This window comes from Peromyscus californicus, unplaced genomic scaffold (assembly GCF_007827085.1).
Source record: "Peromyscus californicus insignis strain IS unplaced genomic scaffold, ASM782708v3 Scaffold_6__1_contigs__length_162567912, whole genome shotgun sequence".
Lineage (NCBI taxonomy): Eukaryota > Metazoa > Chordata > Mammalia > Rodentia > Cricetidae > Peromyscus > Peromyscus californicus.
Window position 1 is genome coordinate 102,331,370 of NW_026294584.1, and position 27,500 is coordinate 102,358,869.

General features: G+C 49.2%; 1 long non-coding RNA gene across 6 annotated transcripts in view; it reads right to left on the reverse strand.

Moving 5' to 3' along the window:
* Positions 1-27,500, reverse strand: part of LOC128098441 (uncharacterized) — a 78,878-nt gene that overhangs the window by 15,965 nt on the left and 35,413 nt on the right. For 5 of the 6 annotated variants that reach the window (XR_008214258.1, XR_008214259.1, XR_008214255.1 and 2 more), the window contains one exon: positions 27,290-27,500. This exon is cut by the window's right edge and continues 1,711 nt beyond it. This is a non-coding gene — a long non-coding RNA (uncharacterized LOC128098441). Of the gene's footprint in view, positions 1-25,454; positions 25,555-27,289 lie in introns of all 6 variants that reach the window. The other variant, XR_008214256.1, reaches the window with a different exon arrangement.

The window sequence follows — 27,500 nt, forward strand, 5'->3', positions numbered from 1 at the left end:
CTAGATGTGGCATTGCAGGTGGGAAGGCCACCAGCGACCAGTTCTGCTTCTCCAGGCAGCTGCCTTTTTCTCACCCAGCAGGAGAAATAACAAAGCACCCTGGGTAGTGGGAGTGGGGGCACCATCACCCTTGGGATACCAAAACTGCAGATGAAAGAGAATACCCGGGCAGACTCTGCCAGCAGCCTATTGCCTTGACCTTACTGAAAGGGCACGAGAGATAGGCGGGTCCAGTGGAAGAAGCCCGGATAGAACTCAAAGCCGGGGGGCCCCCGGCACCAGGGGTGCATTTACTCAGGGTTGTTAGAAAACCACGCCGCTCTTTCAAGAAGTGACACATCCCCGTGCCGCACAGGTGGTGAACCCTGACTGAGCAGCACAGCGCTAGCTGTGTGCCTCAGGCACAGCCCAAGTGCTGAGATCCACGGAAGGCGTGCTGTGGTCAGTCACCACCAGACATGTGACCTGGGGGGAATTATCGACCTCTTTGTGACTCAGCTCCTTCATTTGGGAAGTGGGTGTGATAAGAGGCCCTAATTGGACTGGGACAAGAGGTACGTGACTTGCCAGATGTCAACAGTAATGTGGTCATCTGTGCTCCACAAGTGCTAGCTAGTCACATGTTCATCGTGTCCTTAAAGCTGAAACCTGGGAGCTTAAATGCTGATTGGCTGCATACCTGTGGTATTTCAGTCTATGGAATGCTACACAGCACTGAACAAATGAAGAGAACCATATCTGCTTAGACCTACTTAGTAAGGAATGAGGAAAGTTTCTATTGTGTATAGAAAATGTATGTAGATAAGTACACAGACTTAGAGTTTAGTTAGTATTTGGGAGGGGAGGGGTTTGAGACAGGGTTTCTCTGTGTAGCTTTGAGCCTTTCCTGGAACTCACTCTGTAGCCCAGGCTAGCCTCGAACTCACAGAGATCCGCCTGCCTCTGCCTCCCGAGTGCTGGGATTAAAGGCGTGCGCCACCACTGCCCGGCAGTTAGTTGGTATTTTTATTGAATTTTTATTTATTTTGTTTTTAAGATGAGGTCTCGTGTAGCCTAGGTTAGCCTCAGAATTGCTGGGTAACTAAGTATGATTTGCACTTATCATCCTCCTGCCTCCACCTCCCAAGTGCTGGGATTACAGGAATGTATCACCATACCCTGGCTGATGAGTTGTTGGGATTACAGGGGTTCACCACCATACCCTGGCTAATGAGATGTTGGGGCTGACATCAAGGTCGCATACATGCTAGGCAAGCACTCTACCAACTGAGCCACATCCCCCTGCTGCCCATTTTTAATATTTTTATTTTACTTTTCAGATTATAATTTCACTACGTCATTTCCCCCTTCCTTTTCCTCCCTCCAACCCTACCATATACCCATCCTTGCTCTTTTTCAAATTCATGGTCCCTGTTTTCATGGATTGTTTTATATATATAATCCTTAAAACAACCTGCTTGGTCTGTCTGATATTGTTTGTACGTATGTGCCACAGTAGCACACATCTGTAATCCCAACATTTAGAGGTTATGGAGGAGGGATTATAAGTTTAAGGCCAGCCTGGGCTACACAACAAGACTCCCATCTCAAACAAAACAACCAAAAAGTTATGTGCATAAATAGATATGGCATTATCTGCATAGAATACTTCTAGAGCCTTCAAGAATCATTATGTCAACAACCTTGACAGTCTAGGGGGAGGGAATGAAGGACCAGAGCACTGACTTCCTCCTTTGTTACTGTCTGAATCATCACCTGAGCAGATACTTTCTGAAAGCTTGGTCGACCCTGCTGGCCTTGGACTGAGGGAGAACCGCCTCTGCCTCCCTGGTGCTAGGATTAAAGGTGTGCCTACCACATTCTATAGTTTCAAAGCGCTGTGAAATTAATGAGGTAAATTGGCCTTAGTCCATCTCTGGCATGGGGAAATTTGAAGAGGAAATACAGTGTTTACTTTTAAGAGCAGAGATGAATAGTACAAGCTACAGGGATGAATCTTCGGTGGGCGAGAAATCCAGCCAGCCGGAGCGATGGCTGAGAGGGCAAGACACTTGCTGCTGAGCGTGACCACATGCGTTTGCTCCCCAAGACTCCCACGATGAAAGGGGAGAGCCTGCTCCCACGAACTGTCCTCTTGTGCACACACATTCATGTGCATGCATGCGAACACACGCACAGTGTAGTGATTTTCAAAAAGAAATCCAAGTATAGCCCCGACTGGTGGTGGTGCACACCTGTAATCCTAATCCTCAGGAAGTAGAGGCAGAAGGATCAGGAATTCAAGTTCAAAGCTGCTACTACATAGCAAGTTTGAGGCCATCCTGGTCTACTTGAGAACCTATCTAAATAATGAATAAATAAGTAAATAAATAAATAGCCATGCATCTTTTGCCTCCAAGCTGGTTGGAAGGCAATGCAGGCCACACCTTCGTGGCATTCTTGTGGACAGCCCTTGGCAACCTTTTTTGTGGAAAGGGTAGAGAGACCCATGAGGAAAGAGCTTTTTCTGGGCACGTGAGCTGACCAGAGCCACCACCTGCCCAGTGACGATGAGCTGATCAGGCTGAACAACCATTTGAAAATTCAGATCTATCCATGGGGCCACCCTGCGCGGCCCACAGCACTGCCCTGGTCTGAAGCCAGCAGGAGTGCCAGAGACTGACTCTCCAGACGTGTGAGGGGCCTATTGGGCAGGGCAATGGCCAACAGAGCTGAGAGCTGCTTTGCTATGGGAAGGGGCAAAGGGAGGTCACAGACCAAGAGGAAGGGTGCAATGGTCACTGCCTAGCCTTGTCCACTAACACGTGCAGACATGCACCCTGGGATGCCACATGCTCATGGGGTGAGGGTGTGGGAGCTAGGCAGCAGCCGGGACCACACATGTATGAGCCCTGACCACATGGAAAGTGTGGGAGAATTCAGGTGTGTGTACCGGTGGAGAAGACAGCAGAGGGGAACCACATGGTCTCCATGGGAGGGCCCAGCCATGCCTGAGCCATGGAGCAAGTGTGATTCAGAGCCCTCTGACAGGCAGTAGAAGGAGGTGAGAAGTGGGGGCGGGGGGGGGGGGAGCGGGGCAGGAGTACAAAGGCCTGGAGTTGAGAGTACAAGCTTAGGGGAACTGAAAGCCGTTTGGGGAGTGGCAGATGATGCCACAGGCTGGGCTCCACGTGAGGAATGTGGACTCTGTCCCACGGGCGGTGGCAGAGCAAGAAGAGGAAATGAGATGATGGTGTTGACCAGGAAGGCCCTGCTCTACCACCTCTCAGCTGACACCCACCGCCAGGAGTCTCTCCCCTCAGCATCCAGGGGTACCAAGCACTCCTACCACCTTCCCCCTAGTGATGAGTCTCAATGGCCTGTGCTGTTCTCTCCTTCACATCCTGAGTGCCAGAGGTCAGGCACAACTTCCGGTGTGTTCTATGCTGCTCCAACACACAGTACCTGTCTTGGTAACCTCGGGACCCATTGAAAGAAAAACAGAAGTGTGAGAAGTAACTCTTGTGGTTTCTGCTGGAGATGTAGAGTCAAGGTTGGAAATGGGCAGCCAGGGGAACCTGAGGCGAAGGCGCTTTACAGAAGCCTAGGTGAAAGCTGGTTACAGGCTGAGCTGAGGTGGTGCTGTTGGAGAGCAGGGAGGGACTGGGAAAATACTTAGGAGGCAGAAAGAACCAGCCTGAGTTGATAAGGATGCCAGGTTTGGGGAAGAGGGCTTCTGGGCTTCCGGCTTCAGGAGCCAAATGGATGAGTTAACCAAGAAGGGCTTTTCTGGAAGAGGAGGCAGCACATTGGAGGTGATGGCCTCAGCTTAGGCCTGACAGCAGGACAGAGGTGAGGGGTCCCAGGTGGAACCATGAACTGCACACCTAGAGACAGACGCCCAGAGAGACAGGACTTGGTAGTCGACAGCCTGCGGTGGTCAAAGATCCAGAGAGGGGGTGATGGCCCGGGGAGAGGAGGGGATAAAACAGAGAGGAAGTCAAACCACAAGGATGAGTTGAGGAAGAGCGATGGAGAGGAAAACCAGAGGTGAGTGAGTGAGGACGGGAAGACACCCAGGGAAGCACCGGCCACTGGAGAAGCTTCGGGGACTAACACGTCCTGTGGGTGTGGGAAATAAAGCTGTGTGATTTCCTTTTCTCTTCACTGTGGCAAAGTACCGGGTAGAATCAACTGGTGAAGGAAAGGTGCATTGTTTTCTGGCTCACAGGTTGAGGGTGCACGGCATCACAGTGACGGTATGGTGGCAGGAGGCGGAGGCAGCTGTCACGTGGCATCCCCGGTCAGGAAGCAGAGGGATGCTGGTGCTGGCACTCAGCCTGCTTCTTCCTCCTTCAGTCCAGGATGGCAGCCCACGGCGTGGTGCTGCCCACATTCAGGGCAGGTCACCCTTTTTCAGCGGAACCTCTCTGGACACACCTCCACAGACACAGCTAGAGGTTTCCATGGTGATTCTAGGCCCAGTCAAGTGAGCCATCACAGTCTGCCTGTGTGTGCCTTACAGCCAAGGAAACTTAGGCCCAGGGAGGCTGACCAAAGCAGGACACTGGCAGCTAGGCCCACGGATGTACAGACCAGTGGCCCTCAAATGATGGGCTCTGGGGTCCCCAAGACTCTCCCAAGGGTCCAGGAAACTGAGACCGGCTTCATAACAACACCAAGAGATTTCTTCAGTGTCCACTTTGTGAGTAGTGAGTAAAGTGCCTGGGACTTACCACAAGTCAACTGTGGCAGCTACTTGAGGAAAGGGTGGGGAGAATGGGAAGGAAGGAGGGAAGAGGGGGAATCTCATGAACGGAAAGCTACTACAGAGCTATCAGAGTCAAAGCATGGGGCGGGCGACACCAGCGCACAGAGTCCCAGACTGATAGAATAGCACAGAACACCCCAGATGGACCCGTGGTCACCATTCAGTGATCTGTGACAAAGGACCAAACTGCACGATGGGGAAACGGGGTGTGCAGAGGCAGGGAATGCAGTCAGCCCCAAACCTCACGGTACACAGAAAACACAGACTCACAGTGGGTAAGACAGGGGTGAGACCTCGGGGCTGGAGGGATGGCTCAGTGGTTAGAGCACGTGGGGCTCCTGTAGAGGACCTGAGTTCAGTTCTCAGAACCCACGTGGTAGCTCACAACCACCTATTACTCCAGTTCCAGAGGACTCAATTCCCTCTCCTGGCCTCAGGCACGACATGCATGTGGTGGACATACATACCTGGGGGCAAACACTCATGCACATAAAATAAAACTAAGTAAATCTCTTTTTTTCTCAAGTGAGACCTGAACCTATACAGCAGTGAGAAGTAAACAGCAAGGAAGCTGCTCTGGCCTTGGCAGAGATGCTTTGGATTTGATAGCAAAGGCACAGGGGATCCTGCCAGGCTTATATCCAGACAGCACAGGAAATAGTCACCCCACAAAACAGGAGGATGTGGGTGTGAATCATGCTTCAGATAGGAAACTGCTATAGGGCTGGAGAGTTGGCTCAGCAGTTAAGAATACTGTCGACTCTGCAAAGCATGTCGGTTTGTTTCCCAGCACCTGCGAGATGGTTTGCAACTGTCTGCAGCTCCAGTCCCAGGGAGTCTGAAGCCCTCTTCTGACGTCTCAGACATCAGGCATGCACATGGTACACACACATACATGCAGGGAGATCATTCACACATCTAAAATAATAAATATGTCTAAAATAATTTTAAAGTAATTACCTTATAAAACGAACAAAAGCCGGGCGGTGATGGCACACACCTTTAATCCCAGCACTCAGGAGGTAGAGGCAGGCGGGCTATCCTGGTCTACAGAGCAAGTTCTGGAACAGCCAGGGCCAGGGCTATTACACAGAGAAACCCTGTCTAAAAAAGATGAGGGGAGGAGAAAAGAAGGGAAAGGAAAAGGAAAGGAAGGAAAGGAAAGAAGAGAAACCGAGAAACTCAGCTGTCAGAAGACAGACAGCTCAATGGAAGTGGACCGAGAGCCTGAATAGACATCTCTCAGGAAGATGTGCGGATGACCAGCAGCCCTTGCAAAGGTACCCACCTCCCCTAACCACCAGGGAAATAAATATCAAAACAATAAAGCCAGGCCCAGTGCCTACCCATCCTCCCTATTCCCAACTTTCAAAAGGCCAAGATTCATAAACTGAAGGCTAGGCAGGACTCCACAGCAAGACTGTCCAAATAAATAAATGGCATAATAAAAAAAAAAATCACTTCACACTAGTTGGGATGGCTATTAACAATAACACTAAAAGTGTTGTCTGGAAAATGAGGAAAAGGGAGCCTTTATGCACGGTTGATAGGCATGCAAAATAACACAGCCAGTGTTAGGTTCCTCAAAATACTAGTGGAACTACCATGGTCCACCAACCCCAAGCCTAGCTATATATCTAAAAGAAATGAAATCAGGGGCTGGAGAGACGGCTCAGCAGTTAGGAGTACTTACTGCTCCTGCAAAGGACCTGAGTTCAGTTCCCAGCACCCATGTCAGGCAAATTACAGCTGCATCTAACACCAGCTCCGAGGGGTCTGGGGCTCTCTTCTGTTCTCCACGGGCACTGTGTGTGCATACACACACACAAGATAAAGTAAAAATGTCTAAAGAAAGGAAACAGTACATTAAAGTGATAGGTCCCTCCCCAAAGTTCACAGCAGCATCATTCACAAAAGCCAAGCTATGGCGTCACTGATCCAGGAACAGATGAATATATGATGTAATGACTATTACTCAGCCTCAAAAAAAGGGAAACCTATCATTTGAGAAAACATGAACTGACCTAGACGGCATCATGGTAAGTGACATAAGCTGAGGACAAAGGAGAAATGTCATTCATGTGTTCATGTGGGGTGTGAAACAGTGGGGCTGAGGGTCACACCGCAATGGGAAGAGGGTTCTCCCTGGGACCAGGTGAGGGGACGGAGGTAACAAGACATTTGTCATGCAGTAAAAGTGAGTAGAGAGGGGGTTACAGCACCCTCCCTGCTGCCCTCCCTCTTCTTCCACCCTGCTGCCCTCCCTCTTCTTCCACCCTGCTGCCCTCCCTCTTCTTCCACCCTGCTGCCCTCCCTCTTCTTCCACCCTGCTGCGCCCTCCCTGCAATGCCCCTCCCCTCCCTAGTAGCCCACCTTCCATTCTCAGGTTGCCATTTTCTAGTTATTCCTCTGAGGCAGGGTCTACCATACAGCCCAGGCTGGCCTCAAACTCAGAATCTTCCTGCCTCAGTCTCCCAAGGGCCTGGATTATAGGTCAAACCGCCACATAGTTTTTCTATGAGAGAAAAATGCACATTACGGTATTCCTCGCTATCTTTAACATGATAGTGTTACAAACGCAGGGGTCCCTGCCTGTGCCCCAATAAGCCAGGTTCAGCCACTCAGCCTCAGTAAGCCAATGAAAAGAGCCAAATTACTTGTGAAGAGCAGAAAAAAGGAGACTTAGTTAATGTAGTCATGTCGGGAAGACAAACGAAGAGATGGCGTTCATCTTCTCGGTCCTGATGAGAGGGCAGGATTTTAAAAGAAAGCAAGAGACATGCATAACTAAACAGGACTGCAAGGTTCGGCCCCCTGCCCACTCCTGCAGCAGCTCCAAATCTTCAGGGAGGTCATGCAACAAGTTCCTCTCCTGGGTGTCCCAGGGTTCAGTCTTTTCCTCTCCGAACAGGAGATTCCTGGGGAAATTCTAACATGGTGAGGTCCACTCTCTCAAGAGTCTGAAAGAACAGCATGTGAGTCTCTTCAGTCAGATTGTCTGCTTACAATAGTCCTCGGTCCGTCCATTTTCCTGAAAACAGCACCGTGTCTTCCTTCCACTCCACTGTATATATCATTCTTTTTTCATAACTTTTGTTAGTGTGTGTGTGTGCGCGCGCGCGTGTGTGTGTGTGTGTGTGTGTGTGTGTGTGTGTGTGTGTGAGAGAGAGTGAGTGATGGGGGTGGTGCTGGCTACATTTTATATCAACTTGATATAAGCTAGAGTCATCAGAGAGGAAGAAACTTCAATTGAGAAAATGCGATTAGGCTGTAGGCAAGCCTTAAGGTCATTTTCTTAATTGGTGATTGATGGGGGAGAGCCCAACCCTTTGTGTGTGGTGCCCTGTCTGGGCTGGTGGTCCTGGGTGCTGTAAGAAAACAGGATGAAGCCAGGCGGTGGTGGTGGTGCACACCTTTAATCCCAGCACACGGAGGCAGAGCCAGGTGGATCTCTGTGAGTTTGAGGTCAGCGTGAGATCCAGGACAGGCACCAAAACTTCACGGAGAAACCCTGTCTCGAAAAACCAAAAAAAAAAAAAAAAAAAAAGAGGATGCCTGTCACCTTAAGTTCCTAACTCACCAAATAGAAAGAACTTGAGTACAGTGTGTGTGTGTGTGTGTGTGTGTGTGTGTGTGTGTGTGTGTGTGTGTGTAGTGGGGGGTGGTTATGGTGATATTTTATTTATATTAAAATGTTATTTGTATGTTAATAAATAAAGTTGCCCGGGGGTCAGAGCTATTAGCAAGCCATAGGAAAGCAGGGCAGTGGTAGCGTACGCTTGCAATCCCAGCACTTGGTAGGCAGAGCTGGGTAAGTCTCTGTGTGTTCAGGGATACAGCCAGTATTGGATACACATGCCTTTAATCTCAATACCAATCATGGAAAACCTGGAGGCCTATACAGACAGGCCGTGAGGAGGCGGTCATGTGGTTGGGTTTACAACCAATGAGAAGGCAGGACAGGAACTCTATATAAAGACTTTAACACAGGGGTAGCTCTGGTTCGGAGAGGTAGGACCACTGCAGAAGGAAGGGTAAGGTTTTAGCTCTTAGCTCTGACCTCTTGGCTTTCTTCTTTGCATTGGTTCTGTGTTTCTTATTTAATAAGAAGGTTGGTTACATCTACAGGTGGTGATGATAGATTTAGTATCTTTAGACAGGCCATGGAGACAGCAGTGCATCTGCAGCTCCAAACTGTGGGTGCACATATTAAATGTGTGTTGTTTCCTTATGTCAATCGTACTCCAAAGGCAGTATAAACTGAAGGCAGTGGGAACTAGGAGTATAGAGTGGTATAGCAGTCAGACATTGGACACCCACTGATGGAGACCTTCCATTCCTGGCTCAGGTTCTTGGGCTGTTTCAGGCACTCCTACCGTCCCATTCACCTCTCACAGAATACAGAATCATAAAATCCTAAAAGTAACACAGCTGAGGAAGAGGTGAGGCCGCGGGCACAGAGAGCTGCAGCCGAGAAGACAGGCCAGTGTGTTTCACATATCCCCCCCACCCCTACCCCCGCCAGCTGCCACCTGAGGGGAAGGCAGGGGCCAGACCCTGAGCAGGAGGTCAGGTGTCTTGTCTGTCCTGACAGAGCAGTAAAGTGAGGTAAGGCAGGTGAGGTGATTTCGTGGAGCCGTGACTGATGGGGAAACTTTAGTCCACACCTGTACAGAAGAGATAGGGCTGGAGGAGGGCCTTCTAGCTGCACCCTGGGGTCCCTCTGCACCGCTCCAAGCCTCTCTTCTCCACTCAAGCCTAGAGGTTGAGCATTAAAGTTTGCTAATGACATCTTTTCTTATGTTTATGAGCCATGTTGATTTTTTTTTTCTTTCCTGTGTGTCTTTGGCTCTCTTTATAAGAGCCAGGGCTGGAGAGAAGTAAAAAGGGCACTGCCCACTGTGCCTTCCTTCCCTCCTCTCCTCCTCGTCTTCTCTGCACCTCCCCTCTGTACACAACCACCCCCACCCTGCCCCTGCTTTCCATTTAAGACAGAGTAGCTCAAGGTACGCCATGGCCTCTCCTGAGTCCTGCCCTCTCCCCACTCGCCCCTGGTACTTCGGCCAGAGGAACTGCAGCAGCAGTGGAGTCCTGATGCTGACCTAGGACATATCTTCCTCATTCCCCGGAATCGTCTCTCTCAGTGTGGTGAAGGACCCCAGGGAGGGGCCAGATATGCAGCAAAGGCTGGCCGTGGTCTAACTCTGAGCTCAGCACTGCTGTGAACCCAGCAGCGCCCCCCATCTGTGTCTTGCTGTTCGCAGCCTGAACAAATACCCTACCTCTACAAACACAGCTGTGTCTCCGTGCGAGCGGATGTGAACAGATGGAACACAGGGACTAGAGGGATGGCGCAGTCGGTAACATGCTTGCCACACAGGCGTGAGGACCTGAGTTCAGATCCCCAGCACCCCTGTGAAGAGCCGGGCACAGCAGTGTGTGCTTGTAATCCCAGCCCTGGGGAGGAAGACAGGAGCACCTCTGGGGCTGGCAGTAAGCTGAGCTCTAGGTAAGGTAAACATTGGCAATAACCAGTTTCCTGGCACCTCGTGTAGTCAAGTTCTGGTGTCTCTTTGTGGTCTTGTTACTGGGCAACGGAAAAAAAAAAAGACCTCAGCAGAGCTCAGTTCAGATAGGAAGCATTCCTTTGGGGACTGTGCCAATGATTAGTCCTGTGCTGGCACTAGCCCTTAGCAGCCCCTGTGGCAGGTGCTTCAGCGATGGACGCCTTACCTTACTTAAAGACTGGAAGATGGGATGGGGTAGAAGGCAGATACACTGTGATGACTTCCAGCATCTGTTGCTATGGGTGGTCTACAGTAGTCAGCCGGTCCAGATGCAGAAAAACTGATGCAATAAGATTTGCCACACCTGAGGCCATGCTCAACTGGGCATGGTTAGTTGGAAGGATTAAAATTCAATCATAAAGCCAGACAGGGTAACACAGGCCTGGAATCCCAGCATCCAAGAGCTCAAGGCCAGAATCAGATGTTGGAACTCACCTGGCGTTTGCTGGGCCTTCACAGAGTTAGCCTGTGGTGACAGCAAGGCTAAAGATCGGGGTGAGAGAAGGAAATGCCTACAAGATAACAGAGGCTGCTTCCCAGACCAGGGAAGGGGACTGAAGATCCTAAGCAGGTCCCCAAAGCCATGTGCTCTCAGCATGGTTGTGATGGTGCAGGTGCAGGAGTGGCCAGAACATTCTGTCTCTCTAACTCTAGCAAACCCGTTTGGGGTCTTCTTCAAAGTAAGTTCATTCCCAGGGTAGGGAGCATTCTCTGGGGACTCTAGACAGACTCAAGGACCATAATCATCTAATGAGCTCAACATATCCCTCCCTGGGGACCCCTACTGTGGTACAGTAAGAGGCCTGGGATGTTTGAGATGCTTCGACAATCCCTCCAAAGTCCTCCATCCAAAAGGATCCGCCCTGTTACATCTACTCGGCACCTAACGTGTTCCTCTCGATAAAAAAACATCAGCACCCCTTAATGTGCAGCGAGAAACAAGGAAGGACAGGTGCACTCACACAAGAGCAAACCAGGGGTGGCCCTGGGACTCCTGTGTCAGGGGCTGTGGGATGGCAGTCCCAAGTGTAGGGGAGTGGGGAGAGGATGAGGAAGGACCAAGGCTGTCTGTCTTGAAGCTGCATTTTCATAGACAGCACCTTTTTTAAAATTACATCAAAGAGTTCTTTGGGGTGTGGGGGTGGCTGAGACAGGACAGGTGGAGATTTGGAGGGCCAAAGACCCCATCAGCCAACTCTGGACAAACTAGCTAAGGACAACGGAAATCCAACACAGAGACCGGGTGCTAACGGGGAGCCCTTCCAACTCAAGACAGTCTGCTGGTCAGGGCTAAGGGAGACCCACAGGGGACCACGGGTCCTCAGAAGGAATTCTTGGCAGACGCTGAAGCAGGCAGAAAAGCCAAAACAGAGGCATAGCAATCCTGTTCTGTTAGTCAGTCACGTGACACAATCCACGGCCTTCTGTCACATGATCTCCCCTCCCCCCTTGGCTGTTATGATTTGGTGAAAATAGATGCAAACCTTGGTCTTTTCTATTTTTAACACCCAGCCATTACATAATCTACCCCATAACTGCTGACTAGAAACAACGGCAGCAGTAGAAAATCCCTGGAGTTCTTGACAGGAAAGGGCTGTCCAGCACAAATGCCGCTGGCAGCTCCCCTGACTGCCAATTGCCAGGGGAGTCACATGGGCCCTGGGAAATCCCCCGCCCCCGTGGGGGGGCTTGCAGGGAGAGCGGGCTTTGGGGGAAGGGAATCCTGGCGGGGAGGAGGTGGCACTGTAAGATGGGCTCAGACTCCAACCAAAGGTGCTGAAGGGTGCCCAGGTCACCAGGCACCTCTCACCGCTTGAGTTTCTTCAGAATGGAGTCTCCAGAGTCCTGGATCTTTTCCATCACCAATGCTTGGCCTCCCAACAGCCTCTGAAACATTCCCGCGAGAGCGGGAGAATGGACACAGAGCCAGGAAGCTGTGTTTGGGGCACAAAGAGCCCCTGTGCAAAGCTCTGCAGGCACTAGTCGGGAACACCATTCAGTTGGTTAAGCGTTTCAGCCCACTAAAGAGGAAGCGCTCTGTACTACTGGCAGAGCATGTTGGCAGTGTGGTACTGCAGGAGGAGCAGAGGGGACAGCCTCTCTCCCTGAATTTGCCAATCTGGCCCTAGTCCTGACCTCATGAATCAAGGCAGCCAGTCCAATCTGTAACAACTCGTTCAGTCAACATCTGTGGAGTGCTGGAGTGGACAGAGAGTAAATCACTGCCCTGGTAGAATACCATTACCAACACAGGGAAGGGTGGGGGCAGGCAGGGCTGAGGGGTCAGAGGTCACTCTCAGGCATTCAGGATCCTCCTACCGTGCTTTGATTCCTGTACTTGATATTTACTGGGTTTTCACTATGCAGATTGCTAGCTTCTTTAAATGTAGGGTCTCATTTGACTCACTGTAAAGCAAAAGGATCTGCTGAGCAGGATGCATCATGCTCCGGCCGGGACGCTCCACAACTTATACACTAACATTTCTGGCTGATGAAAATCCAAATCAAACTTTCATAAGAAAAAAAAAAAAGCCACAGTGGTGGCACACGCTGTTCACGCCTTTCACCCCAGTACTCAGGAGGCAGCGGCACGCGATTCTTGTGAGGCCAGCCTGGTCTACAGAGTGAGTTCCAGGACAGCCAGGGCTACACAGAGAAACCCTGTCTTGAAAAACAAAAGTTTAGTTACCTGAGTCTCTTTAATAAAAAAGGCTTTAAAACTGAAACTCAGTTACCTGCCAGCCTGAACTCATTTCACAGGTAAAACTCAGGCTTTGTTTTCCTGAAGAAACAGGCCTCCTCTGGAAAAGAAACTCACAGAACAGGCTTAATGTAAAAACAAACCCAAGTTACCATGCTGGTGTCGCTGACTCAAGATTTACCTTTTTCTGTTCCTTTATTTAAAAGAACTCGCTTTTCAGTGACTGCCCTCAGGAACCACACACCTGCGTCTCGTGGAAAATGACTGGATATTTCCAGATGAAAAATCAGTTCAAAATATATGCAAGTTGTAAAGGCCTGAAGAGATGATTTAAGGCATGTGAAAAATGAGACTTCAAGATGATGCATGATGTTAAGACTTCAAAACTTGGCCAGGTGGTGATGGCACACACCTTTAAACCCAGGCAGAGGTAGACAGATCTCTGTGAGTTCAAGGCCAGCCTGGTCTACAAAGGGAGTTCCAGGACAGCCAGGGCTACACAGAGAAACCCTGTTCAAACACAAACAGATAAAAATGAATTCAAAGCTCAAAGTTGAACATATAATGGAGTTCTGATAAGTTATTAGTCTAGCCTTGGTAACAATTATAATTACCACAGGCTATAAACCTTTTTTTAAAAATTATAGTCAAGCCTCAAAATTCTAGTCATAGGCTCATTTTTTAAATTTCCTTTGGTTGTTTTCTAAATATAGACTTAAAAGTGTTTCTCACTGTGTTGAAAACATCTCCATTCAGTCTCCATCTCTCCAGCCTGAACAGAGGAAACTGTTCACGCTGCCGCCCCAGACCATCTTTTGGGTCCTCAAACTCCTCTCTCGATCTCTTCCCCGCCAGGGCATTTCTATCTCACCACAGATGAACGCTCACACCTCCTCAGGCTGATGACTTCTCAGAGGCCTGAGTCTACTCTAGCTGTCGCCAAACACTGAACTGTTTTCTCTGCAAGGAGGATTCAGTGCAGTTACAGACAGTGGCCACGCTAATACCTTCTGTCCCTCGTCTAACTCTGTCCCAGCAGATTTCCACTCAGCTGACAGACACCATCCAGGAATCAGCTGGGGCCATCTGCAACTGCTCCAAAACAGGCTCATCTCCCCAGCCTGGCTAGCCCTGCAGAACCAGCAAGCCCTGGCCTTTGCTAAAAGATAATGTGAACCAGTCCAGCCAAGTGAAAGAGAACTGACTTGCCAACTCCAGGCTCCAGGGGCGGACTCCAAGGCGATCCTTTGGTCTCCCTTGGCCCCCAGTTCTACCCCTTCTCAATCTACTGGTCTCCATCATTTCATAATAATAATGTGATTGCTCCCTGACTCTTCAGGTTCTTTCAGGTGAAATTACCTGATGGTCAACAAACCAGATGCTTCTGATGGAATTTCTACAAGTCTCCTGCCATTAACACACACACACACACACATACACACACACACACACACACACACACACACACACACACACACACACACACACGCTATTCTCAGTATTCTCTCTTTCTTGCTGTTCTTACTTCTCTTGCAGATGTCCCTGGCCACATCCAGTCTTTTTCTCTCTGCCCTGGACTCTTCTCTCTCTCTCTCTCTCTCTCTCTCTCTCTCTCTCTCTCTCTCTCTCTCTCTCTCTCCCCCCTACACTAAAAACCTTCTACCTAGTCATGGAGCAGCCCTTTTGTGATTTCTTTACTGTCCCCTCACCTAGAGCTGGCACTCCTCAAAAGATGACACACCTTTCATCCCTGCACTCAGGAACCATTGACAGGTGGATCTTTGTGGGTTCAAGGCTAGCTTGGTCTATGTAGCAGTTCCAGGTCAGCCAGGTCTACATATCGAGATCCTATCTAAAAAAAAAAAAAGGAAAAGCCAGCTAGGAGGCCTGTCCAGAGGAAAGGGAGGAAGGCAGGGAGGAAGCTCCACCCCCACCCCCACAGCAGCTCTGAACCTTGCCTTCCTGAGCAGTCAAGTTTCCCTTTTCTTTCTCCTTTTCTCCTTCCCTTCCCCTTTCCTTTCTCTCCCCAACCCCCTCTCTCTTTTTTGGTTTTTTGAGACAGGGTTTCTCTGTGTAGTTTTGACGCCTTTCCTGGAACTCACTCTGTAGCCCAGGCTGGCCTCGAACTCACAGAGATTCACCTGTCTCTGCCTCCAACGTGCTGGGATTAAAGGTGTGTGTCACCACCGCCCGGCCTAAAATTGTATGAGTTTTTTGTTTGTTTGTTTTTGTTTTCTCTGTGTAGCTTTTGGAGCCTGTCCTGGAACTCACTTTGTAGACCAGGCTGGCCTTAAAATCACAGAGATTCACTTGCCTCTGCCTCCCGAGTGCTGGGATCAAAGGCGTGCACCACCCCCCATCTCTTTTTAAATAAAAGGACAGTACCTCACAGGCCTCAAATGACTTCACAGTCATGCCAAGGGCTCGGATTCCCCCAGTTCCCTTCCCTTTCAGACAGGCTCTAGACCACAGACTGTGAACGCACCAGAAAGTGCAATGGTCAGCCTCATGGCCAGGCAGCCTTCCTCAGCAATCCTTTCAGTTCTGAGAAGAAAGTGTTGGTGAGAGGTCCCTAAGTTCTTCTGAGGTGTTAAATTGTGTAATGCTCAATTAAACAAAAAAAAAAAAAAAAAAAAAAAAAAAAAAAAAAAAAAAGGGTAGGAGGCTCAGGATGGAAAGGAAGTTTGAGGTTGCAAAAGAGGGAGGCAAACTCCCGCCTTAGTGATGTTGTTTGGTTTATTGTGTTTGAACCAGGTCTCACTATGTAGCTCTAGCTGGGCTGGAACTCAGTAGGTTGACCAGGCTGGCCTCCAATTCACAGTGGTAGCCAGGTGGGATGACACATGCCTATAATCCCAGCTCTCAAGAGGCTGAGGCTAGAATATTATGTATTTTACATCAGCCTAAGATATACAGCAAGTTCTAGCCCACCCTGGGCCACATGGTGAACTCCTACCTCATGAAGCAAAGGCAGTGTAAATCTCTTCCCATTGTGAACACACTCCATGTCCCAACCCTCCCCCCCCACGGGGCTGTAGAAGAGCCAGTCTCCCCACGGTGAGATGGGGGTTACCACAGGCTATCTTCCCCAGCACCATGCTCCTGCCCCCACAGTTCCTTGGAAGGAGCTAATCTATAATCCTTACAGAGGCAATGTTACTGGCTTGGAGGAAGTGTGCCAAGGGTAAAGGGTGGCCGGGAACACATGCCAGAAAAGGCAGGGTGGGGCCAGGTGACAGGCCCCAGTCCCTCTGGAGCCGGAGCCAGCACCTCCCAAGTTTGCTTTACCCTGGTGGAGAGCAGCGTCATTTCCAGCCAACCTAAAGATCATCACTGGCACACATCCAGAAAACAGGGCCAGCCAGGGTCAGCACGAGCCGGAGACAAGGCAGAAGGCCTGGCTTAGTACCAAGCAGGCAGGAGGAGGGGAGGTGGAGCCTCCCGCACAGGCTGGGTAACAGCTACCCACCTTGTCTAAAGTCTAGGTTGCCGGTGGGCTGTCTGATTCCCTTGGGCCTCCTCATTTGCTCCAAAGACTCTCAGCACTAGATCTTCCAGGAGGACTGCTCTTCTGCTGAGGGACCAATGGCACCAGTGAGCCAATTTGGAAAAGCCTGAGGAGTCACCGGCTCCCAGAACAGACACTTCCCCAGGGGTTCTGGGTTTTTTTACCCCCTCCACTGTAAAAGCTGAGAGAGACTTGTCCTGAAACAACCCTCAAGCTGCAGCACGAAGCTCGGGAAGCTGTCCCCCACCTTCACGTGCCTGGGGGAGGATGCCACAGGTGCTCACTGCAGCTCACTCAGTCTTCATTTCTCACTGCCCCGCACTGCAGAGGATGGGCTGCAAGGTTGGTCTAACACAGCAGTGCACACCTCAGTGCAGCGCCGGGGAAAACCCACTGAAAGCTGCGCCTGTGCGCTCAGAACTTGGCGAGGATGGAAGAGCCTCCTCTCTCTGTCATGTGCAGGTGTGTGATTTAGAACCATAAAGACGGTCACCTGTTGGGAAAGCGAGGCGACTTGAGAGACCTGATCTACCCTTTAGAGGAGATTTATCTTGGCTCTGTACCAGCTTGAGAACATACAAGTAGAGACGGTATGGGACTGTAGAAGTCAACAGGCCTCACGACTTCTCGAATGTTTTCTCCCCTCTAACTCAGACAGATCCTTTCTCCACTGGTCTGAGTCAATACACGTTTACTGTATTATTCTCAAAGAACGAAGCCAGATAAACTGAAATCACCTAGTAAGCTGCCCCTAACTGCTGCAATCACACAGGGCAGCCTCACTTCCAAACACCTCGTGGCTATTTAAGGACAGGTGAGGCCTTTCCCCCAACTTGAATGCGATGGACCGTCCAATATTCTCGGGTTTCGGGAATGTCTGTCGGGGCCAGCGATGAGCGCGCAGCCTCGTCCGCTTACCCTTGACCTCCCCAGCTCCAGCTGCCCCCTTTGCTTTGCTCTCTCCCTCTCTGGGCAAAATCAAAACCAACAAACGGGACAGAAAAATGGAAAATGGAAAGACTGTGTGTCTCAATTTCACTTTTGTCTGTTTTTTGTTTATTTGTTTTGTTTTCTGAGACCAGGTCTCACTGTGAGGCCTTGAACTCATGGCAACCCTCCTGCCTCGGCCTCCAGAGTGCTGGAATTACATCCTGAGCCCTACCCCTAGCTCCCCAGTTCTGTCCTGAGCTTCAGCTCACAGAAAAGGAAAGAGACGCTGGGAAGCACACGGGCTTCTGTCTGTCCAGGCTGTGCGCACAGTGGGGCTCTTCGGAGGTAAGGCAACTCGAGCATGCTGGGGCTGCACTTCTCCCCAGGCTCCCCACTCAAGGGTTCTGACTGAGGCACGGCTCCCTTCCTCCCCAGCATCCCTTCCTCCCCAGCACCGCTCACCACCTACAGCAGGAAAGGAGATGTGGCATCTCCCCTGCCTGCCAAGGCTGCCAGACTCCTAGGAGAGCTGCCTCTGCTGCAGAGAAACTTCTCATGGTGGAAATCTACAGCCACAGAACAGTCCACCTCCTCCGAGAAGATGGCTCACCTCTCTTGCTGTCATGTGTGGTACTTGTATTTCATGGGGTGGCCCCACATCGGGTTATTTCTATCGTACCCTTTGTCCTTTCTCCTCCATGCAGTCCTTGGACAACCCTCAATCATAATCCCACTGCCCGACCTAACTGATGCCTATCACTTCAGGCCCGTGCCTCTACTGTAGCTCAGTTTCCACCTCATCCATTCACATGGCATACCATGAAGACTTCCGTGGTTCCTGCTTTTGTCTCTGCCATCTGCTCAAGGGCCTATAATGGCTCTTCATTACTTCACCCACCGAGTAAAATCATTTGGTCAGGCCACTCTCAAGTCAGAACCCTATTTTTTGTTGGTTTGCTTTTTTGAGACGAGTCTCATATAGCCCAGGCTGGCCTTACACTCCTGACCCTCTGGCCCCATCTTCTAAGCAGGGGATTGTAGGCATGCACCGCCACGCCCAGCTAGAATCCCACTTTTTAGTAGCATTTTTTCCAAATCAGAACATTTATGTTATGCAGTTTTTAATTCAATTTTATAATATATATTAAATATATTAAATATATATAATAAAATTTTAATTTAATTAAAAAATAAAATTTTAATTTTATTCTTTGTTTTGTTTTGGCTTGTTTTGTTGTTGTTGTTTGTTTTTTGTTTGTTTGTTTGGGGTTTTTTTTTTTTTTGAGATAGGGTTTCTCTCTGTAGCTCTGGCTGTCCTGGATCTCGCTCTGTAGACCAGGCTGGCTTCGAATTCACAGAGATCCACCTGCCTCTGCCTCCCAAGTGCTGGGATTAAAGGTGTGCGCCAACACTGCCTGGCTAATTTTTATTCTTACTGTGTGTGTGTGTGTGTGTGTGTGTGTGTGTGTGTGTGTGTGTGTGTGTGTAGGTGGTGCCAGCCACCAAGCACATATGGAGTCAGAGAACACCCTTCAGAAGTCAGGAGCCAGTGATCTTCTCCCTCCACAGGTTCCAGAGACTGAACTTCAGTCAGGCTTGCACAGTTATGTTGCTGGTTCTGATTTTTAGAATGCATACCCAACTACGGCTATATTTACTTCAAGTAAGAGATTCCTATGCTACATATTTTATGTATAATGTTGTAGTGATACTTCCATGTAAGCATGGCTCTTCTTCACTTATCAGTGCATGGACATACCATGATCTATCTGGTCATTCATGGCCATTTTGGTTGCTTTCCAAACTCTATGTAACAAATATCCACATACACAAATAGACAAAGATCTGCAGATGTGCCCTTGGCAAAATTCCCATACATGGTCTAGCTGGTCTAAAGGTATTGCGCTTTAGACTTTGATAGGTATTGTCAAGCTGACCTTCAGAGAGACCGTGCTAATTCACATTCCCAGCCATGTGCATCCCAGCCCCCCAGCTACTCTCCCTGAGATGCATCCCAGAGCTGCTTGCACAAAAGTGCTTTTACCCATTGAGTTATATTGCTGGCTATTCTGCACCCCCTGCAGGTGCATCCTGTGAGCTGTACCCCCCAGCTTCACTCTCTCGAGCTCACCCCAGTCCCTTTTCTTTAATGTTTGCTGTTGACCTACACTGAAATCCAACATTTCATTTTTGTTTATTTTCTAGATTGAGAGCAAACAGCCTTTTTCTTCATACTTCATTTGTATTTGTTCTGACTTTGGCATAACTTCCTCAGGGGTATTGTTTTCCCCCGTAAGAGCAGTGTTTGTGTTAGAGATATGGTCTTTAAAATCATCAAAATCATCAAAAATATGGTCTCTAATCATCACTGGGTGTGGTGGCGCAGGTGGCAGACTCAGGCAGATCTCTGCGAGTTCAAGACCAGTCTGGTCTACACATCAGGTTCCAGGCTAGGAAGAGATTCACAGTGAGCCCCGTCAAAAACAAACAAAGCCCCTATTTTCTTCTACTATATTCATTACTTTGTTATTTTTGCTCTTGTTTTGAGACAAGGTCTCAAAACTGAATCCCAAGTTGTCCTGGAACTCATAGGTAGTCCAAGTAGGCCTTGAACTCATGCAATCCTCCTGCCTCAACCTCCTCAGTGCTGCTGGGATTACAAGTGTGACCTCCTACGCCCAGCTTTATAGTCTTGGTGTGAAAGTCTCTCAGTTATCTCATTCCTTTATACAGTAATCAGGTTTTTTCAAAATAGAACCGCAATATGTGACCCCAGCTGGCCTTGTAACCATGATCCTCCTGCCCTAACCTCTCAGTGCTGAGATTTCGGGTGTGTGCCACTGTGCCCAGCTCAATGGTCTCTTTTTAACAGTTAGCCAGCTGCCAGTCCTGTTTCATGTATCCTGACACTGTGCTGGACTTTTTTCTGACCTCTGTTCCCCAACAAAACCCTACTGTCCAGTAGTACTGGTTCACAGGAACACAAGCACCTTTCCTGTTGCTTGATTTCTTTTCTTTTTACTGTTAATTTTTCTACTGAATTCATCTACAGATCTCTAGATAGGGAAGAAGAGGAGGAAAGAACCAAGTCTTAAAGCTATTAAATTTTTGGGCGGGCTGGAGAGATGGCTCAATAGGTAAAGGCACTTCTGAGTTCAATCCTTGGAACCCACGTGGTGGAAGGAGAGAAGCAACTCTGAAAAGCTGTCCTCTGACTGCCACAAGCACACCAAGGTTTATGTGAACACACACACACACACACACACACACACACACAAAGACACAAAGTTCTTTCTATTTCTGGTGGGAACAGTGGACAATAGCAATGGAAACACAGTTCACAAATGGCCCTGATGATGATATTCCTAAGTCAATGGAAAATGTGGAAGAGAAGAAAGTCTGGAGTTGGAAGATGAGCTGAGAGGAAAAGGAGATGTGGATGGAACACGCTGAGCTTAAGATACCTGAGTGCCATCACGGTTACCATGCCAACAGTGTGTAGCTCTTGAGTGACAAACCCAGAAAAGAAATCCAGGCTGGAGACACAGATTCAAAAGCTCTTGACAAACCAGACGTGGTGGTGCACACCTGTTAATTCCAGCACTTGGTTGGGAGGCAAAAGCCAGAGACTACCACCACAAGTTCGAGAGCAGCCTGGTCTACATAACAAATTCTAGACCAGCCAGAGACACAGAGCAAGGACACTGTCTCAGAAAAAAAAAAATATTAGTGTCAGTAGAAGATATAAGCAGGAGGCATCACTAGAGACAGTCCAGAGAAGGGACAGGCTCTTAGGACATGGCCTCACTCAGAGGTTATGACTGGCTTCCTCTGAGTACTAGCTCACCTGTCTTGCAGATTTACATGGCCCTGCCCACAGGTCACTGCTTATCTCTAAGGACTGAAGGGAGACTATAGAAGGAGGGAGATTTAATAGGGAAAGTGGGAATTTTATAATGTTATATATGCTCCATAAAAATGTGCTACCTGGTACTGACGCCCTGTGCAGTGAAGTCCTGAGCTGATGTTGAGATAAACAGTCCCCAACAAGATGGCAGGGCTGCTCAGAGTGTAGCCCATAAATCCTAAGAGGTCAGTGGGGAAAGGGTACAGGAGGAGCCTTGGTCCTTAGAGCAGGTGACATCTAGAGACAAGAAGGTGGAGTCCCATCTTCACTTTGTCTCAGATGGGGGGGGGGGGGGCCTGATTTCTGGAGCTCCACTCTAGCTGGGAGCTGCTACGTGCTCTCTCAGCAGGAAGTCAGGGCATAGTGATCAAAGCCTGCCCATCACCTGTTTATTTTTCTTACCTGAACTGGCATTACTGTTTCTTGATATGACTTCATCTAACTGTCCTTTGGCGATAAACCTTTCCAGAACTACATTCCATTAGTACTGTGTTCTGGTAGGTTTCATAACTATTCTGGGTCTAGCTCAGTGGTAAGAATACTTGCTGCTCTTGCAGAGGACCACCAGGGTTTCGTTCCCAGAACCCACATGGCAGTCCATAATCATCCATAACTCCAGTTCAGGGCATACAGCATTCATGGGCACCAGGCATTAATGTAGAGCACATATATATGTGTAAGCAAACACTCATACACAGAAAAATTAAATAATAAATATAAAAAATAAAAACTTCCTTCAGAAAAAACGAATGGCTTAGAAAATGCTTCTCTGCTTCCTTTTTGAAGATTTATGATGTTTCTTGACAACCTCTCCTGAAGCAAGGGCATGGACAGCATGAAATCCAAGACAAGAACCCAGTTAAGCCATAAACCTTCCTCCAAAAGAGCAGACAGAACAACATGACATCCAGTGAGCCCCCAAAGCAACATGCTGTCCAAAGTGGCCAGCAGAGTAGGCAGGACTTTCTCCCCAGTGAGGTCTGGCCAAAGCTCCTGACGAGGAACTCACAACTGGGCTCCTGGACAAGAGGAAGGAGTCCAAGAGAGAAGGTGGATGGTGGCCAGGGCCTGGCACTATAAAAGTACACCACAGGCAAGATGGAAGAAGGCGGAGACAGGAGGAGGCACTGTCATTTAGGGCACAGAACACATGCCAGGGGTCCCCCACTCCTGGGGCTGCTAGCCCCCGAATCTTCAATCAACAGCAGACACAGCTGACATTTGAGTCTGCATATAAGATGGCAGATGTTGAAAGGATGGTATTCTAGAAACTTCCAGAGTCCTACTACAGTTAAAAGAGGTCCACATCTTGTCAAACTTGGGGGCAGCAAGAGAAGAAGTTAGAATGTTAGAACCTACGAGGCCTGAGTGAAGTCAAAGTCTGGGTCCAAAGGATAATGCTATAGACAGGGGGCCGAGACCTGAGCTGGCCCTGCCCAAGATTTCCTAGGGGAAGAAAACCGGGAGAATCCAAACCATCGAGGTAGTTTGAGCACCAGAAACTCTCTGGAGGAGGGCAGACTGAATCTGGATCTGACTCTCAGGGCTCTTCTAGAAGCTCAAGGTACGGACAAAGGGGCTGTGTGTAGGTGCCTGAGTTGCTTCTCACAAGCGTGTTTGCCTTCCTGCAAACCCCTCTCTTCGCACAGCTCACTGGGAAAGCCTGCGACAGCGCGCGCACGGGAGGAAGTGCCCTGCCCTTGCTGTCACCAGAGGCCTCTTTTACGCCATCACTGTGCATCATTTCTGGGAAGCTGAGCCTCCCCTTCCTGAGATCTGTGACAGTCTGTGGACATCACAGCAAACCACAGACCCAAAGGTTTTGCACTCCTGCGTGTAATCTGGACATCAGCCACTCCCCAGAGCCCTGCATCCCAGCACCCTGTGGAAACCTCCTGCCCAGCATTCATTCACTCTTGGGTCAAGAACCTTCATCCTCGGCAGTCCTGAAGAACACAAAAGTGTTCCTTCATGGCCTGGCTTCTCTTTGTAGAGCCTTTACTTCAGACTCGCTAGTCTCGCTCCTCTACCACTAAGACACGGCATGCTGCTCCCCTCTCCATCACTTCCATAATCTGGCTCTAAAATCAATCTCATATGTTCATTCCCAAGTGCTCTCTCTCTGTCTGTCTGTCTCCCTCCCTCCCTCCCTCCCTCCCTCCCTCCCTCCCTCCCTCCTTCCTCCCTTTCTGTCTCCAAACAGTGATAGGCATTGAACTCAGGGCTTGGAGCATGCTAAGCATTTGTTCAATCACTAAGATACATCCTCAGCTTTCATTTTCAATTGAGTCCCAAAGATTTAAATCAGGAGCCAGGCCTGAAGGCACTGTATTCCTAACTACTTGAGGAAGGTGGGTCACAAGTTCAAGGCCAGCCTGAGCAACTTTATGGAACTCTGTATCAAAACAAAAAGTAAAAAGAGGACTGAGCATGTAGCTTAGTAATGGAGTGCTTGACTAGCATGTGTGACCCTAGGTTTAATCTCTAATACTCCTATACACACAGGAACACAAGTGCACATGCACACACACACACACACACACATACACACACACATTAAATCAAGAGAGCTTTCAGCTGTGGAATTCCAAGCACTAGCAAAAGGCCAGGGAGTCTTCAGAAACAGGACATTCTTGGGCCCTCTGAAGTCACACCAGCCTCTTTTTATCCCATCACCTGGCACCCTCTAGCTGTCTCCTCTGCTGGCACAGGGCCAGGACCACTTGGACCTGTGCCATCACCCACAGCCATCTGGTCTTCCTCAGAAAGGCAAAAGAGCGCCAGCCTTGTTTACTCAGGAACAATTTACTGTAACAGTCACAGGACAGGTGTGGCTGGCCCCAGCCCAGACAGTGTGGCACACCACACCCTCTCTGCTGCATCATAGCTTACTCACTGGGACACAGCAGACTTCATGTGAGACGTAACAGGGCCATTAAGCCATAAGGCAGTCAGCCGTTGGATTTCAACACTTGTGGGCTGTGCAGAGGTGAAAGAAGATGCACTGGCTAAACAGGTTGCTATGGGCAAAACTATGAGGTCGAGAAAGATGGCGTCTTCCCACGGCTCTCCAGCCTCCTTTCCTGAATCTCCCAGAGTCAAAGCTCTGAGAAACAGCTTGGGCTTTGGAGCTGGCCAAACCAGAAGAAACCAGTCCCAGCTCAGCCTTTGCTAGCTGCATGACCTTGAGCAAGGCACACAGCTTTTTTGTTTTTAGCCCACTCAACACAGCACAACAGTTTAAGGCAGTGGTTCTCAACTTGTGGGTCTAGACCCCTCTGGGGGATCAAACAACCCTTTCACAGGGGTTGCCTAAGTCCATCAGAAAACACAGATATTTACAATTCCTAATAGTAGAAAAATTACAGTTATGGAGTAGCAACAAAATCATTTTATGGTTGGGGGTCAGCACACCATGAGGAACTGTATTAAAGAGTTGCAGCATTAGGAAGGTTGAGAACCACTGCTCTATGGCTTGAATTACAACTTAATAGTATATGAAAGGCAATGTGGACACTCTTGGCCAACAGAGTGTGAGCTTGTTCTTCCCATCTGATCTTCCTTGTCCAGAGGGTCCTTGCCTTGGGATAGCAGAGGGGACAGCTTGAGGGTGTCAGGTGACAGGATACAAGAGGCCTTGGCACCCCAACTACTCTATTCTCTAAGCCAAGCTGTGTACCCTACAAACCTTCTTGTCCTTTTTGCAACCCCTATCGACGTTTCTTCCTATCCATTGCAGTTATCTAATCACACTGTTCACACAAAAGCAAGTCTGAGGACCCAAGTTCAAGAACACGTGACCACTTCGGTTCCGGTATTAACTCCATGAAGAAGTTTCAGTACTTGACAAAGCGAGGAGCTCAGTTGGTAGGCACTTGTCTAACACACAAAGCCTTGAGTTCCATCCCCAATGCGGCAAAACAAGGCATGGTGGCACACGGCTGTAATCCCACCATTTGGGAGGCAGAAGTAGAAGGATCAGAAATTCAAGGCCATCTTTATCTACATAGCAAGCTCAAGGCCAGGCTGGGCTATGTAAGATCCTGTCTCAAAAACAGACAAGTAGAAACAGATCGAAAAAGAGTTTGAACCTTTGAACAAAAGAAAGAATGTGTACTGGTGAGGCTCTCCCAGAGGGTGAAGACATCAGTGTCACCTCCTTCCTGCCAGCCAGGTTTCCATGACTCTGAGCTGGAAAAGATTCAAAGTCACAGAGCATCAGCTCAGACTGCTAGCTGTCACAACTCAGTCAACAGGTCCAGAGTGAACTCAGGAGGCTGTCCCTCCTGCTCTAGCCAGGAGTACTGCAGGGCTGGTTTCTGGTTTTCCAACCCAAAGCTCTAACAGGACCTGGCTACACTTAGAGCCTTGCACAAGACCTTGGGAGGCTTGGGCCCCACTTTCAGTATAAACCTTTCTTCATAAAAATGATCTCAGTGAGGCCCAGTATACAAGAAGCGGAATGGTCCTCGATCTTGACCATCGAGTGATCAAGGAAGGGCCATCTAGGCTTTCCATTGACAGGATAGCAAAAGCAAATCCTTATGGCCAAAATTGGCCTGGACATAATCAACTGGACAATATTATACTGACTACAAACCACAACTCATATGGGACACAGAAGTGTTTTGCAGCTATGCCTGTGTCCTGTATCACCTTGCTGGAATGTCCCCAGAGAGCCAGGGCTATTGGCCCAGCCTGAAGTCTCAGGAGCATCTTGGGGTAGAAAAGGCCAGCAAACAGTTGAGCAAGTGGTATGAAGAGGAACAAAAAAGCTGAGGCAGCAGGGCCAGGGCCAGGTGGGGTTACGTAGCATAAGGTGTTGGTTTTGTTTTTCTATTTTAAAATTTTAGGTGTACATGTATGTCTGTGCCCTATGAAGAACCTGTGAGGGTCAGAAGTGGGTGTCCATCTCCAGATGGTTGTGAGCTGCCATGTGGGCACTAGGAACCAAACCTGGGTCCTCTGGAAGAGCAGCCAATGCTCCTAACTGCTGAGCCATTGCTCTAGCTCCTCAATAAACACTTCTAAAGGGTGGTGGTTAAGTGCCAGGCCTTTGCTTAGACCCAGGATATGAGAAGAAACAAAACCAACGTAGCACTGCAAGAATCCCCACTGTATGAAAGCGGGATCCAAAACCAGCAATCGAGATTGAAGACAGCCTCAATGTCACTGGCAGCCATAGGTTCCCAGAAGAGCCACTAGCAGGTGAGCAGCAGAGCAGGAGCTGGCTCCCTTCCTGTGCCCCCACCACTACTCTCTCTCTCACACACACACACACACACACACACACACACACTCCCATCGCTGCCAGAAAGTAGTTCCTTCTCTGCTTACAGCCGTGAGCTGCAGACTACCTGCATCATCCTGAAAGCTCCAAAGAATGCACGGCATGTGCTGTCAGGACAGGATTCACAGCAGCCCAAAATGCGATTACTTCCAGAAAAAGAGGGGCAGTGGATCACCGTCACCACATTTCTCTGAGAGTGCATGGAAAGGAAACGTTAAGGAGAGAGCTATGGGGGCTAGAGAGATGGTTCAGTGGTAAGAGTACTTACTGTTCTTGCAGAAGAACTGGGCTCATTTCCCAGCACCCATATGGTAGCTCATAACCATCCTTAACTCCAGTTCCAGAGGATCCATTGCCATCTTCTGACCTCCACAGGAACGAGGGATGCACATGGTACACATTCACACAAGCAGGCAAAGCACTCACATTAAAAAAAGAGGGAGCTGCCGGGCGGTGGTGGCGCACGCCTTTAATCCCAGCACTCGGGAGGCAGAGCCAGGCGGATCTCTGTGAGTTCGAGGCCAGCCTGGACTACCAAGTGAGTTCCAGGAAAGGCGCAAAGCTACACAGAGAAACCCTGTCTCGAAAAACCAAAAAAAAAAAAAAAAAAAAAAAAAGAGGGAGTTGTGAAGATACCTGGTGTTAACGAGAAGAGGGTCTACTTAACAGGGTGAAGTGGCCTGACATTAGAGTCATTTCAATAGCTGGGTGTACATGGTAAAGGTGCACAGCCAGCTGAAGTGACAGCAGGAGCCAGAGGGCAGGACAGTGGCTACTGAGCTCTCCAATGTTTGCTGTCTTCGGGCCTCCATTTTCTTCATCAGAGTGCAGAGGTGGTGGTGTGTGC